We start from the raw sequence: 3,608 nt of genomic DNA on the forward strand, positions 1-3,608 counted from the left end.
CACGAACAGCTTGTAACACTCCAAAGAGAAAGGAAAACTTGAAATCGCATCATATGACCCCTTTAAGTTCCAGTTTAGTTCCTGAATTTGAAATGGATTGGAACTAAAGCAGAATACAGGATACAGAATTGAATTTGGATGCAGTTTGAATTTGATTGAAAGCACGTAGTATTCAAATTAATTGAAAATCACAGAAATAAAGAAAAAAGCAACGATGGATGGATGGATAGACAAATAGATAGACATGTGGATAGACAGACATATTCTCTTTCAAATTCCAATTCAGTTTCCTGTAGGGTGTGGCCAATTAGATTCAAATTCACATTCATGAATTTAAAAAGATGTCAGTTTGGTTGTCAAACTCAAACACTGTGTGAACATAGCTGCAGCCTAGAAGTTGTATGAAAGAATCTGACTGATTATGTCAAGCTGGTCTGTGATTGGACAGTAATAACTAAATAGTTTCTACCTGTTTCCGATCTCATATGGACTTGAAGACATGAGAGTCTCAATTGCTGGACAAATGGATTATTTTTGTTGTGTGTGTGTGTGTCGCTTGGGCCTAACGAGGCAGCAGGACACAGAGGAGAGAGCTGCTATACCTGCACAGCATGGACAGTCAGCAGGGGTGGACGAGAGTTTAGCAGTACACACACTGTGCAGAGCAGCTGTCATCACATCCGCGCACACACACACACACACACACACACACACACACTTTCATACTGAGGTGTGGCTGCTGAAGTTTGGAGAAAAGAGAGGCAGATGCTGTTGGAAGCAGCGCAGTATGGAGCCTCTTGTTTTTAACACCAGACACTCACACATACAGCTGGCTGTGTTGGAAGAAGTACAGGTTGAATGTGACTTATTATTTATGCAATGCAATTTGTAATCCTCCTCTTTCCTTCTTTCTGTACCTACGGGTGTGCTTACTAAGACGTTTGGCACTAAATTTTGTACATAAGTAAAATTCCACATAGCGCCTAAAAGAACTGTAATCTTCTCCAAGAAAGTTGTGCTTCATCAATTGTCTTGGTCCTTTTTTTTTTTTTTCTACTTGGATCTTTTTTGCAGATCTACTTGCGACTGAACTAGGGTTCTTAAGTTCTTTTGATGTTTGGATGTGTTTTAAATATTACTATAAATTCATAGATGTATATTATCTGCACTACTGGTAAAAACTACAGTTTTTTTTTCATTTGTGTCTTTTGTGCTTATTGAGGCTTCCTTTATTTGACCAAAAATACAGTATAAACAAATACAGTAAAATATAAGTATACAAATAATTTTGTGGAAACAGTCATGCGCTGTTCAAAAGTTTGGAATAAGTAATATTTTAAAAATCTAAATTATTCAGCAAGGATGCATTAATTTGATCAATGGGTGACAGTAAAAACACAATGTTACAAGAGATTTCCTTTTCTAATAAATGACCTTTTGAACTTTCTATTCACAAAGAATCCTGAAAAAATTTACCATGTTTTCCACAAAAATATTAAGCAGCACAAACTGCTTTCAACATTATAATAAGAATCATTATTAATAATTGAGCACTAATAATAATTGCTAATAATTGAGCACCACATCAGCATATGTGTATGTGGTTTAAATCTAAGTTTAAATCTAGATGAAAGACCCAATTCTTTAACCTGGCTTACACATAACACACTTACACATTTCTATTACTCAAATCCGTTAAAGGATTGTTAGGCTGCATTAATTAGGTCAACCGGAACTGGGAACACTTCCAATATCACCCGATATACTTGCTACATCGTAAGAAGAATGGCATCTATGCTAATATTAGTCTGTTTCTTTCTTATTCCGAGGTCACCGTAGCCACCAGATCCAGTCCGTATCCAGCCCAGATGGTGGATCAGCACCTAGAGACGACCTCTACAGCCCTGAATTTCAGCGGAGACCATCCTAGACTGCCATCGGGACAAGACCACAGGAACCAGATGAGCCCTCTGCACAATCTAACTTTGCTGCAGCATGGATCAACGTGCTGGTTCGTCTGACCGGACGAGAACTGGCCCCCCGACTGAGCCTGGTTTCTCCCAAGGTTTTTTTCTCCATTCTGTCACAGATGGAGTTTTGGTTCCTTGCCGCTGTCGCCTCTGGCTTGCTTAGTTAGGGACACTTGTCATTTTTACGGAACGATATCGATTCTTAAATCCCAATAATCGATTAGTCTAGCCTTTTTTTCAGTTAATGGACAGAACATCGAAGGGCACTTCCCATCCAATATATCGCAATAAGCATTGTGCTTTGGTACTATTAATATAAAAAACAAAGTTTCAGATTTCAAATTCTGTCCATTGTATTAAAGTATTCAAACAATAAATGCCATTTTGGCGCTGTTTAATGTGGAGTGACAGATCGCTGTAGCGCCTCAGTAGTGCAAACTGACTCTCATGTATATTTTACAGCATTAGTTGAGAGATTTTTTTCCTTGAGAAAATTTGGCATGTACTGTACCTGATATATATCCAAATTCCAAAATAATCGATATTGAATTGAAGATGAGAATCCAATCGAATCGAATCGTGAAATTTGTGTCAAAACCCAGCCCTAATTAGAATGATATCTGAAGGATAATGCGACACTGAAGTTTGCATTAATGGCTGCTGAAAATTCAGCATTGCCATGACAGGAATATATTACATTTTAAAATATATTAAAATAGATGGTTGAGTATAAGAGACTTCTTTTAAAAACACACACAAAAAATGTTTTTTTAAATAAAAATGTTGAATTAAAATGTTTATAAATTAGACAGTGTTTTGTATTTTTTGTATATTTTAATATTTAATATTTTTAAGTTTAGATTTTTTTTTTCAATAAGTCATGATTTATTAAAAATAATAATAGCAATAAAAATTTAATTAAAAATTACAAAAATTAAATTAAAAAAATTAAAAAAAGAACTCTGAAATTGACAGGTTTGTGATTCAGCATTTTACTTTTTAGATGATAATATTAATATTATCTATTATAACCATGGCTTACTATTCTTCTTTTTTAGTCTCTTTCTTTCCACTTTCTCGCTCTCTTTCTCTCTTTCTTGCCATTTAGAATGCCTGATGTGCATGTGTGGCTGACAGTGAGCTTTCACACTCTGCTGTCAGAGTGAAGTGATAGGAGAGATGACAGACAGACAGGCAGATGCCCAGCGCTCCGCTCTCTTTTGGCATACAGAACAACCACATCACAGAAAACCGTTTAGAAAACGTTTTGTTTGCCTTTCCCTCCATTTGACCTACACTATATTCCTAAAAATAAGTGGCCACTCAGACACCTTACCAATACAGTATGTGCTTGTTGAGCTTTAATAGAGAGTCAGTTCACCAAAACAACTACCACTTGATGTGATCAAATATGAATTAAGCTTCATCTCAAACTGTGAAGCTCGGTTGACTCAGGAGAAAAGGATGGAGGAGGGATGGATGACTAGAGAGAAAATCAGAAAGGCCATAAATGTGAGGTGCTGCGACTTAAAACATAATCATCTCTATGTTTTAAGTCGCAGCACCTCACAGTGATGTCCTTTCTGATTTTCTCTCTAGTCATCCATCCCTCCTCCATCCTTTTCTCCTGAGTGACAG

The sequence above is a fragment of the Sinocyclocheilus anshuiensis genome, unplaced genomic scaffold (genome assembly GCF_001515605.1).
Source record: "Sinocyclocheilus anshuiensis isolate Anshui unplaced genomic scaffold, SAMN03320099.WGS_v1.1 scaffold481, whole genome shotgun sequence".
Taxonomy (NCBI): domain Eukaryota; kingdom Metazoa; phylum Chordata; class Actinopteri; order Cypriniformes; family Cyprinidae; genus Sinocyclocheilus; species Sinocyclocheilus anshuiensis.